We start from the raw sequence: 12,628 nt of genomic DNA, 5'->3' as shown, positions 1-12,628 counted from the left end.
GAAAAGACCTTGTCTATTTATCCTATCCACGCCCCTCATGATTTTATAAATCTCCATAAGGTCACCCCTCAGCCTCCGACGCTCCTATTCTATTCAATCTTTCCGTATAACTCAAATCCTCCAACCCTGGCAACATCCTTGTCAATCTTTTCTGAACCCTTTCAAGTTTCACAACATCCTTCCAATAGGAAGGAGATCAGAATTGCATGCAATATTCCAAATGTGGCCGAACCAATGACCTGTACAGCCGCAACATGACCTCCCAACTCCTGTACTCAATACTCTGACTGATAAAGGAAAAAATACCAATCGCCTTCTTCACTATCCTATCAACCTGTGACTCCACATTCAAGGAGCTGTGAACCTGCACACCAAGGTCTCTTTGTTCAGCAACACTCCCTTGGACCTTACCATTAAGTGTATAAGTCCTGCTAAGATTTGCTTTCCCAAAATGCAGCACCTCGCGTTTATCTAAATTAAAATCCATCTGTCACTCCTCAGTCCATTGGTTCATCTGATCAAGATCCTGTTGTAATCTGAGGTAACCTTCTTCACCGTCCACTACACCTCCAATTTTGGTGTCATCTGCAAACTTACTAACTGTACCTCTTAAGCTTACACCCAAATCATTTATTTAAATGATGAAAAGTAGGACCCAACATTGATCTTTGTGGCACTCCACTGGTCACAGGCCTCCAATTTGAAAAACAACCCTCCACCGTTACCCTCTGTCTTCTACCTTTGAGTTAGTTTTGTATCCAAATGGCTAGTTCTCCCTGTATTCTGTGAGATCTAACCTTGCTAACCAGTCTCCCATGGGGAACCTTGTTAAACACCTTACTGAAGTCCATATAGATCTCGTCCACCACTCTGCCCTCATCAATCCTCTTTGTTACTTCTTCAAAAAACTCAATCAAGTTTATGAGACATGATTTCGGATGCACAAAGCCATGCTGACTATCCCTAATCAGTCCTTGCCTTTCCAAATACATGTACATCCTGTCCCTCAGGATTCCATCACTCACATCACGTTCATTGGTCTATAGTTCCCTATCTTGTCCTTACCACCCTTCTTAAATAGTGGCCCCACATTAGCCAACTTCCAGTCTTCTGGCACCTCACCTGTGACTATCGATGATACAAATATCTCAGCAAGAGGCCCAGCGATCACTTCCCTAGCTTCCCACAGAGTTCTAGGGTATACCTGATGAGGTCCTGGGCGTTTATCCACTTTTATGTGTTTCAAGTCATCCAGCACTTTTTCGTCTGTAATGTGGACATTTTTCAAGATGTCACCATCTATTTTCTTACATTCTATATCTTTCATGTCGTTTTCCACAGTAAATATTGGTGCAAAATTCTTGTTTAGTATCTCCCCCATCTCCGGTGGCTCCACATAAAGGCTGCCTTGCTGATCTTTGACGGGCCCTACTCTTTCCCTAGTTACCCTTTTGTCCTGAATGTATTTGTAAAATCCCTTTGGATTCTCCTTAACTCTATTTGCAAAGCTATCTCATGTCCCCTTTTTGCCCTCCTGATTTCTCTCTTAAGTATACCTCTACTGCCTTTATACTCTTCTAAGGATTCACTTGATCTATGCTTGATATATCTGACATATGCTTCCTTCTTTTTCTTAACCAAACCCTCAATTTTTTTCATCATCCAGCATTCCCTATACTTACTAGCCTTTTCTTTCACCCCAACAGGTATATAATGTCTCTGGACTCTCGTAATCTCACTTCTAAAGGCTTCCAATTTTCCAATTGTCCCTTTACCTGCGAACATCTGCCTCCAGTCAGTTTTTGAAAGTTCTTGCCTAATACCATCAAAATTGGCCTTTCTTCAATTTAGAACTTCAACTTTTAGATCTGATCTATCTTTTTCCATCAATATTTTAAAACCAATAGAATTATGGTCACTGGCCCCACAGTGCTCCCCCACTGACAGTTCAGTCACCTGCTCTGCCTTATTTCCCAAGAGTACGTCAAGTTTTGCATTTTCTCAAGTAGGTACATCCACATACTGAATCAGAAATATTCTTGTACATGCTTAACAAATTCCTCTCCATCTAAACCCTTAACACTATTTTAGGAAAGTTAAAATCTCCTACCATAAGCACCCCATTATTCTTACAAATAACTGAGATCCCCTTACAAATTTGTTTCTCAGTTTACTTCTGACTGTTGGGGGGGGGGGGGGGGGTCTTTAATACAATCCCAATAAGGTGATCATCCCTTTCTGATTTCTCAGTTCCACCCAAATAACTTCCTTGGATATATTTCCGGGAATATCCACCCTCAGCACAGCTGTAATACTATCCCTTATCAAAAATGCTACTCCCCCTCCTCTCTTGCCTCCCTTTCTATCCTTCCTGTAGCATTTGTATCCTGGAACATTAAGCTGCCAGTCCTGCCCATCCCTGAGCCATGTTTCTGTAATTGCTATGATATCCCAGTCCCATGTTCCTAACCATGCCGTGAGTTCATCTGCCTTCCCTGTTAGGCCCCTTGCATTAAAATAAATGTAGTTTAATTTATCAGTCCTACCTTGTTCTCTGCTTTGTCCCTGCCTACCCTGAATGTTTGACTCACTTCTTTTCTCAACTGTACCAGTCTCAGATTGATCTCTTTCCTCACTTATAACTTATATTTTTAAGTTCAATCAAGAGATATATCTCATTAAAACATATAATCAAGAAAGAACCCATTCTATTCACTACTACAGACTTACAGCTAGGCCCCAAGGCCACACTTAAAACTATTCACTTATCTGTTCCTGTGCTGTGACCTCTCCCAGATAGGTTACTCCAAGGTCCGTTGTGAGTTTCACTGTTTGTTAATTTTCCCAGATGCTCTCTGATGTCCAGTGAAACATGAATTCAAACAGCAAAGGCAGTAACTGCACAGGTTCACTGCTATGTTAGGGAGCAGTGTTGGCCTCTTTCTCTCTCTCTCTCCTGCACTGACCTCACCCCAAATTGCCTGTTTCCACACTGTTGGGAATCTAATCTATTTGGGGTAAAAGAATGAGCAGATTACTGATGCTTTGACCTTGACATTAATCTCTCCATGATGGTGGGACAGTGTCGCCTGTAGGGTGGCATGGTGTACTAGAGGTCTTTCTTTTAGAAAAGAATCCAACAACTTGGCGTGTGTGTGCCTGCCATAATGTTAACAGGACAGTATTTAGGGCTGTGTGAGGGGGTCACAGTTTAAGAGATGGTACTCTTCATTTACATGTTAGAACGCATTGCCACAAGGTAGTTTGGTTTCTCATTAAAAAAAAAGACTTGCCCCCCTCTCTCCCTCTCACTTTAGGTTTTACAAGATGCTGGAAACCTGGCAGTAAAATGGTTATTGTTCCATAAGGTACCATCCCAGACTTCTCAGGTAAGTCTTAGCCCTTGCAACAGTGGTCACTCTCATAACACCCCATTAACCTTCCTCAACTCCCCCGTGCAATATATTTGAGCTGTGATGTCTGACTTTCTTTCTGCTGACTATCGTTCCTCTTACTGTTGCTCAGCAGATGACCACTCTTGTCAGTCTGGCTAGCAGTCAGTCACAAAGCTGAAGGCAAAAACAAAAGATAGCGAGGCCCTGTCGTCGGATTTGGCAGGATATATGCAAGCCAGTCTTGTCTGGTTTCCCCCACCTTCACACATTGACCCGCATCTTCCCATCTCTCCATAAATATCAGGCTTTCAATACAATGTTGAAGGATTGTGCTGTTATACAAACTCCTGTCATTCAGATGAGATTTTGTCCCCCATCTCAGATGGATGTAAAATTTACTGATCACTAATTGAGGAAGAATGGGAAGTTCTACGGATTCCTGATCAACATTCCTGTCGCTAGTCTGCAGGACTATCAGCCATTTTCTGATTACTGTTTACTTGCTTAATGGATTCAAATTGCTTGCCCTGTTTGTCTACGTAATGGAAGCAGTGGCTGTATGGCATTTCGCAATATCCTCTGGATTTAAGAGGCGTAATATAAATGTAGGTTATTTTATTTAAATAGTGGCTGCACTTTTCAAAGGACCCCTTTACTTATCTTTGATACACGTATTATGAAGTGATCCATTAACTGACCCCAGCTATATTTATAATGCATTAAATGGAATCCTGGCTGATTAATATGACAAAGACAATTATTTCCGTTAGATAGAGCAGCTAAAAGGCCACCTAACTATTTTAAATCTCCATTAGTAAAGCACGCATACCTGTTCTCTGTTCCAAGTTTTGCTCATGATAGAATCTAATCTCTAACATTTTCTTTACAGCCCTGACTTGCTCAAGATGCAGCTTGTGCTTCACGGGACAATCCATTGATCTTCGTCTGTCCTATTGGGCCCTGGGTATTTACCAACGGCAATAGAGTTCAATCAACCCCACCAAAGCTCCTCTCTAGTCATTTGTCATCGGCCTGTTCAGATTTGCTGTGATACATCTCTGTGGCTGGTGGGATTTGAACTGGGATCTTTTGCTCAGAGGCGAGCATTGCGCCCCAGGACTCTCCAATACTCCACTCTGATCTTTTCAAGCAAAACTTGAGCAATCCTGGTGGGGTGCGCTGACAAAACCAATCAGCCAATGGAGACTTACAGAACTCTAACAGAAACTTTTCAAAATTAAGTGAAAACAATGTTATTCCAGGTATTGATGCAAACTGATCACTAAAGGCCTTTACTGTGCCGATAAGCACCTCACACTTCTTCATTACACCCAAGTGTAAAGTAATCGTAAAGAGGGGCTGACAGTTAGGTATTATGACCCCATTCATGACCCACTGCTTGGATCTTTGTGAATGGTTACTTTGGGCATGCACAGGAGTTAACCTCTGACCTCCCCACCCCCTGTGCGTGGGGGTGCCTATTGTTTAAGAGCTCTTTTGAAAACAAACGTTAACAAGTTAAATAGCCCTGGTGGAATACTGCAACAGAAACAAAAAAACAGGTAGAAATTTGCAGAAATAGAATGGAAATTGACCAAAATCTAATCAAAATAACATGTCCAGGGTGATGGTGCACCCCAGAGTGCTCCTTTCTCCTCTTAAACAGCAAACGTTCATGGGTTAAACAGTTCTGCCTGAGTGGGGCATTGTAACAATAGGAAGAAATAGCTAACAGAAACTTACCAAATCAAACCAGTATTATTTAGATAAAAGCAAATTACTGCGGATGCTGAAACCAAAAAAGAAACTGCTGGAAAATCTCAGCAGGTCTGGCAGCATTTGTAAGGAGAGAAAAGAGCTGACATTTCGAATCTAACTGACCCTTTGTCAAAACTAAAAAAAGGGAGAAATAGGATGGTATTTATATTAGTATAAATATCTCCCTATTTCTCCCTTTTTTTAGCTTTGACAAATGGTCAGTTAGACTCGAAACGTCAGCTCTTTTCTCTCCTTACAGATGCTGCCAGACCTGCTGAGATTTTCCAGCATTTTCTCTTTTGGTTTCAGTATTATTTAGGTTGCTACTGCACCCACATATCCTCCATCTGGATATCTTTGAACCAACCTTTGTCAAAGATGTTATTATACTCCTTTGGAGTAGGGTGGGATTTGAACCCTAGGCTTCCTGGTTTAACTAAAGAACACTACCACTGTACTACAAGTCCCATAGGTATGCCAGTCTATACAGAGTCTAAAGGTCTATCTATTTATCAAAGGTAGTAGAGAAATAATTTACATTCCACTAACAGGAAGAGGCACTTGTGTTACCTTGTTGCAAGTTAGCAATAGGTACAATTAACACGAACTAGCTAGGAATTATTGTAACTAACAGAATATAGTTATGTCACAGCTATCTTCATCAGGATCTCATGTTTCGCCAATTAGACTGTGTGGCATTATCAGGTGGGATGGACTTCATCCACTTTCAGCATTAACTCTTTCAGAACCTTATACAACACAGATAGTGCAATACAGCTCCTTACCTGACAGCTAGCTTAATGCTAAACTGCTGAGAGATCTTTTACAAAGAGGTCAATTTTAACAAAAGACAAAACCTCCAAAGCAGAGATAACAAGGTTGTGTTAACTTCAGTGAACCATGGTTTTATTACTGTTCCCAATCTTGGAATCCTCTGAATGTTGAAAAGAGACTTTTTAAATTAGACTGATGCATGAGTTGTCAAGTAGGAGGGTCAGATTAATGAGCTGGAAACAGTGCGTACATTCACATGGTAAAGGAATAATTATAACGGGTGGGTGAATCACAAATACTGCCAACTAGGTCATCATGATAAACTTAGAACATGCATTTATATATCACTCTTCATATCCCGAAGTCCTATGCAGTATTGCTATCAGATAATATGGCATTACTAGGAGAGAGACTCTCCATGTGAGTAGTATTCTGTGGGACATTACAATTGTTATTACTTACATTACATGCTTCAGAAATATTTTAAATATTTTTTAATGCATGTATAGCATATCATATGTTGTATATTTGAATATCTATTAATGTTTAAGTCTGTGTATTTTTATGTAATTATCTGACACAAAGTTGGAGAATCAGAATCTTTGATCATGCTGTAAGCTCTGCAGTTTTGGATCTCCATTTCCTGCTTTCCCTACTTTAGAGCATAGTGTGTCGCTTCGTAGTGACCAGAATTGTACACAGTACTCCAAAAGTGGCCTCACCAATATCCTGTACAACTGCAACATGAGCTCTGCACTCCTAAACTCAGTGGTCTGAGCAATGAAGGCAAGTGTGTCAAATAACTTCTTAACCACCCTGTCTACCTGTGACGCAACTATGTACCTGGTTCGGCAACACTACCCAGGGCCCAACCATTAACCGTATAAGTCCTGCCCTTGTTCATGCAAGACCTCGCATTTATCTAAATTAAACTTCATTTGTCCCTTCTCAGTCCATTGATCCAATTGATTAAGCTATCTTTGTAATCTTAGATAGTCTTCTTCACTGTCCACCATACTTTGTATCATCCACAAACTTACTAACCATACCTCCTATATTGTCATTCATATCATTTATATAAATGACAAACAGCAATGGCTTTTTTTTTAACCCTGAGTACTCACTGAGCCTCAGTTGCAAAGGGACCTACATGATCAAAAACAGAACCATGAACAATTGGGCTCAGAGCCACAGAATTGTTATAGAACGGAAGGAGGTCATTCAACCGATTGTGCCTGCACTGGCTTTATTACCTAATGCCAAACTCCTGCTTTTTTCCCCATATCCCTGCACAGCAGGTATCTAAATAGCCATCCAATGCCCACTTGAATGCCTCAATTAAACTTGCCTCCACTACTTCCCCAGGTAGTGCATTCAGACCCTAACTGCTCGCTATGTGAAAAAGCTTATCTTGACTTCACATTACTTCATTTGCCCATCATTTTAAAACTCTACAGCCAATATTACACACATCTCATTTCATATGGAATGCCCATTCATTATAGTCTACACTGTATCTTAGTGTATCATGTAGCAGCACACAGTGGTGTGTGATGTGACACAACATGACACTAAATTACATTATTAATCAACTTCAACAGAAACTCTCCTTAGGCACAGTGCTAGTCCATTTGTTTGAATTGACAGCAATGAGATTAATTAGCTGAATCTTGTACTTAGATGTTCCAGTGACTATTATGAGGGTGTCTGATTTGTGACAAGAAGGCATGAGTACCTTGCAGTGGGTCAGGGCATTTGTGCATTGAAACCTGCTGAAAAAGGTTGGACCTGAAAGGCACTGATTCTTATGCAGAGAAACAAAGACCATCGCTGTGAGTGCCTGGAGGAACAGCTGTGGTTTCCCAGCTAGTTGGCTGCTCACCAGTGCATCTGTGGCTGTACAATTTGGGAGTTTGGTGATCTTATTCCTGAACTGAGAGGTATAAGATCACCTCCAGGGGGCAGCCTCACCTCATTTGAACCAGAACTAGTCATGTTTAACTTGACAAATGCTAAAGCACCTGGTGACATTATATAAAACTAATCTTCCAATACTTTTGGCATTAAATGATAAACTTAAATTTTAATTGAGGAAAAATAGTAATGCCCAGTAAGCAGTATATCTTAGGTCCGCAATGCAGTACAAATCACCTATCAATAATAATTATAAGGAAAAGGAATGCATGCATAATTACCAATAATGGAACACATTTAATGTTCAGATTAATTGCAAATAATAGAAGGCCCCTATAATTGATCCTGACCATTGCTTAGATGGCTGAGCTTGGCTAGAGCAGCAGTAGGGGAAGCTTTAAGATACTGGTGGAGCAGGTAATTAAGAAGGCTAATGGAATAGAGCATAGAACATAGAAAGGTACAGCACAGAACAGGCCCTTCGACCCACGATGTTGTGCCGAGGATTAATCTTAACATAAAAAAAACCTAACCTACGCAACCCTCAATTCACTGCTGTCCATGTGCATGCCCAGCAGTCGCTTAAATGTCCCTAATGACCCTGCTTCCACCACCACCACTGGCAACACATTCCATGCATTCACAACTCTCTGCATAAATAATGTTGGCCCTTATTTCAAGGCAGTTGAAGTATAAGAGTAGGGAAGTATTGCTGTAACTATGCAAGGTACTGGTGAGACCTTGAGTACAGTGAGAAGTTTTGGTTCTCTTATTTAAAGGTAAATATTGTTTCATTGGAGGCAATTTGGAAAAGGTTCACTGGGATGTTCCCTGGTATGGACGGATTGTTTTATGAGCAAGCACTAAACAGGTTGGGACTCTCCTATTTGTATTTCGTAGTCTTATGACCTTACTGTGGAAATATGCTCCCACTCCCAAATTTGCTACAGAGGACCTCTGCTGGAAGGTTCGCAGTGGCTGAGGACAGGATCAAGAATATTTAGATTTATTTTTGATATTGATTGTTCTTGAGGTATCAAAGAATGATTAAAGGGTTTGAAGTGTCAGTCTCTTAGACAAGGCTGCAGTTGGTTGATGGTGTGTCCATGGATTTGGTCGCTGTGTATAATTGATTGCTGTCAATGTGTTTAGCTAGATACAAGATGTTCCAACATGAATATAGAATTGGTAGCTGTACAAATGACTGTGTATGTGACAGGTTGCTGATTTTGTGCCCCGGGTGGTTTCACTGTATGCAATTTGGTGCTGTGTGTTTACAAACAATTCATTGCATGTGTTATATAAGTTTGGAAAGCCCTTCATCTATATTGTTTCATTGGAGGCTAAACCTCACAATTCCTGGAATACCAAAGAAATAAATGGAGGAATTGTTTTCTAATATCATATTTCTTTCATAAGAATTACTCCTCTTGTATCCAGCTGTTCTAACAAAACCAAAATAAAAAAATTCCACATTGCATGAGGAGTGATAAGTCCCCCAGACCTGATGGGATATAGCTACAGAGGAAGTAGCTACAGAGATAATGGATGCACTGGTAATAATCTTCCAAAAATGCTTCAATTTTGGAAGAGTTCCATAGGCTTGGAAAACTGCAAATGTAACAACATTATTTAAAAAGGAAAGGGAACATTAAAAAAAAGGACAAAATCATAAGACCATAAGACATAGGAGTGGAAGTAAGGCCATTCGGCCCATCGAGTCCAATCCGCCCTTCAATCATGGCTGATGGGCATTTCAACTCCACTTACCCGCATTCTCCCCGTAGCCCTTAATTCCTTGTTACATCAAGAATTGATCAATCTCTGCCTTGAAGGCATTTAGCGTCCCAGCCTCCACTGCACTCCGCGGCAATGAATTCCACAGGCCCACCACTCTCTGGCTGAAGAAATGTCTCCGCATTTCTGTTCTGAATTGACCCCCTCTAGTTTTAAGGCTGTGCCCAAGGATCCTAGTCTCCCCGCCTTATGGAAACAATTTCCAAGCCATCATAAATGACATGACACCAGGAGCTCCAAAAGCTTGAGATTTCAAACACACCTGTTGGACTATAACCTGGTGTTGTGTGGTTTCTGACTTTGTCCACCCAGTCTAACACCAGTACCTTCGCATCATGGCAACCATAAGACAGTTAACTTAATTGTGGACTGCTATTAGGAATATGTTATAATCTACGATAAAAGATACTATGGTGGAGCATTTAGAAATGCATAATATGATCAAGACCAGCCTTGGTTCATGAGAAGAAGTTGTGCCTGGCAAATTTATGAGAATTCTTTAATGGAGGTAACAAGCAGGAAACATAACGTGGCTGCAATATAATTAGATATATTTTTATTGTCGTGCGTACCTGTGTTCAGGAATACAGTGAAAAGTACTCTCTGGCACCATCCCAGAATTTTATGTAAAAAGAAGAACATGTGGAACAAAAGCAAATGAATTTTCCAGATTCTCTCCGCGCACTGGCTCCCAAGTTCGAGGCTGCCCCTCCCAATGCAGGAAAGCAGCAGGAATGGTGGGGTCACGGAGACTGGAGGATGTTACAGATTTGGGAAGTTTTGAGATTGTCAGAGGAGGTTACAGATAGGGAGTTGTATGGTTTTATGGAGGTTCCATTGATCCGGAGGGTTGTAGGGGCTTGAAGGAGGTTAAGTGTTAGAGAGGGCTGCAGGAGTTCGCAGAGATATGGAGGATATTCTGTTCACAGAAGGTAGTGAATCCGTCGAATTTTTCTGCAAGGGATGCCAATGCTGGGTTGTTAGATATGTTCATAACCGAGATATTTAATCAGTAAAGGAATCAAGGATTACAGGGAAAAGGCAGGAAAGTGGATTTGGGGAATGGCAGAGCAGATTTGATGTTTTGAATGGCCTACTTCTATCCCTTTGTTTTATGGTTTAATGATCTAAGTATTCTAGAGTCATTGAGTCATACAGAATGGAACCAGACCTTTCAGTCCAACCAGTCCATGCCAAGCATAATCCCAAATTAAACCAGTCCCATCTGTCTGAGCTTGGCCCGTATTATTTTAAACATTTCCTGTTCATATACTTATCCAAATGTTTTTTTTACATTATAACTGTACCCTATCCACCGCTTCTTCTGGCAATTCATTCCACACACGAACAACTCTCTGTGTATAAAAATTACCTCTCAGATCTTTCTCCTCTTACCTTAAAAATAAGCACCATAGTCTTGAAATTCCCCACCTTAGTGAAAAGACACCTGCCGTTGGCCTTATCTATACCCCTCATGATTTTATAAACCTCTATAAACCTCTAACCTCAACCTCCTATGCCCTAATGATAAAAGTTCCAGACTATCCGCCTCTCCTTATAACTCAAGCTTTCCATTTCCGGCAACATCCTTGTAAATCTCTTCTGAACCATCTCCAGCTTAACAATATTCTCCTTACAGGCAGAAGTGGGTACTGTAGATGCTTAGAGTCAAGAATGATCCCTGATGAAGCGCTCTTGCCCGAAACATCAATTTTTCCTGCTCCTCGGATGCCGGCTGACCTGCTGTGCTTTTCCAGCACCACTCTTGACACTAATATCCTCCTTATAACTGGGCAACCAGAATTGGACACAGTGTTCCAGAAGAGACCTCATCAATGATCTGTAAAACCTCAATACAACATCCCAACTCCTAAACTCAAAGTATGAGCGATGAAGACAAGTGTGCTAGATGCCTTCTTAATGCAAACTTCAAAGCATTATGTACCTGAACCTCTCAGCCTCTCTGTTCTACACCACTCAAGGCCCTACTTCTAACTGTATAAGTCCTAACCTTGTTTGTTTTACTAAAATGCAATTCTACACAAATGTGATGGACTAGGAGTTTTTAAATGCTTGGATGTATATGTAATCTGAACCTAAAAAGGAAAAAAAAAAATGCCATAAAGCCCTAACATGGAAGCTGAATGAAAATATACAACAGGCCATTTAACATCTGGTAAGGAAGATGGAGTCAAAGAGACCCTCCCAATAATTCTGGTGACAGACTGCATGGAGATGTTAACCTGCCTTTTACCTTCCAGATTCAGAACATACAGCACTGAGCCAACATTATTAGAATGGCTTTGGGAATACCACACAGCTGCTTACTGAGGGTAAGTATTCCACTCAATATCGTGGACCATTTCACTTCAAGTCCCATGCCCAGATTAAATAGCAAATCTCCAATAGCTATTGCTTCTTCCTTTGAATGATTTCCAATAATTTCTCAGGTGCAGTTTTATGGTTAAAAATCTCCCTGTTTTGCAGGTGAATAATCAAGATGTTCAAACGTTAGAAAGTTCGTTAACCAAGATTTCTACCAGGACAGAGGAGTTGAGAAATCTTTTATATTCCAGAGAGGTTTCATGTTTCTTCCTTGTGTCAAGAGTTTTGTTCATGAGCCGACCTGAGTTCTGAGATGCATGTTGCTATGATATAAATTATACAGAATGTCCACTGTGTCTTCATCCTTGTCTGTTACATTTCCTGTTACCATCCAAAATCTTGCTGACAGTGCACAGGTACCGGGTAAAGTAAGAACAAACCAGTTTTCATACGAGATTTTTTTTTAACAACCTCAGGACTGGCCAAAGCACTTCACAGCCAGTTGAGTCCATGTGGACTGGGACCACTGCTATAAGGTAATGAAAGACAGCAGCAATTTGTTTTGCAGACAGCTCTCAGAACAGGCAATTTCATTCATCGAGGAGATCATCTGTTTTAGGTGTTGATTGAGGGATAAAAATTGCCTAGGACACTAAAGAGAATTC

General features: G+C 40.8%; 1 long non-coding RNA gene across 1 annotated transcript; it reads left to right on the top strand.

The window, feature by feature from the left end:
- The first annotated feature begins 4,300 nt into the window (after nt 1-4,300).
- Nucleotides 4,301-12,312, top strand: LOC122559897 (uncharacterized). The gene is made up of 3 exons (XR_015759499.1): nt 4,301-4,657; nt 11,900-11,971; nt 12,126-12,312. It is a non-coding gene; the product is annotated as an uncharacterized LOC122559897 (long non-coding RNA).
- The last annotated feature ends 316 nt before the right edge of the window (nt 12,313-12,628 follow it).

The sequence above is a fragment of the Chiloscyllium plagiosum genome, unplaced genomic scaffold (genome assembly GCF_037043375.1).
Source record: "Chiloscyllium plagiosum isolate Xiang-an unplaced genomic scaffold, Cpla_swu_hap1 HiC_scaffold_15, whole genome shotgun sequence".
Lineage (NCBI taxonomy): Eukaryota > Metazoa > Chordata > Chondrichthyes > Orectolobiformes > Hemiscylliidae > Chiloscyllium > Chiloscyllium plagiosum.
The sequence above is the reverse complement of the archived record's forward strand: the minus strand, read 5'-3'. Positions and strand labels throughout refer to the sequence as shown.